We start from the raw sequence: 257 nt of genomic DNA, 5'->3' as shown, positions 1-257 counted from the left end.
AACCCAACGCACGCGAGCACGCTCACGCGCGGACACCGCCGGCACAGAGCGGACGGGGCCAGGCACGGGAACCGGGGTCGCGCCGGGCACGCGGCGGCGACACGCCGGGAGAGCACAACGCCCCGGATCCGGGACCGGGGCGGGGGACGAAGCCACACGGCTCGAGACGGAGGAGACGATGCGGGCAAGCCTCTGGCACGGCGAGCAGGAGGGAGGCGCGGGAACCCGGGACGACATCGCGCAGGCACGCGAGGCGG

This window comes from Dipodomys merriami, unplaced genomic scaffold (assembly GCF_024711535.1).
Source record: "Dipodomys merriami isolate MVZ:Mamm:240054 unplaced genomic scaffold, mDipMer1.0.p SCAF_1246, whole genome shotgun sequence".
Classification (NCBI taxonomy): domain Eukaryota; kingdom Metazoa; phylum Chordata; class Mammalia; order Rodentia; family Heteromyidae; genus Dipodomys; species Dipodomys merriami.
Note: the sequence above shows the minus strand (reverse complement) of the source record.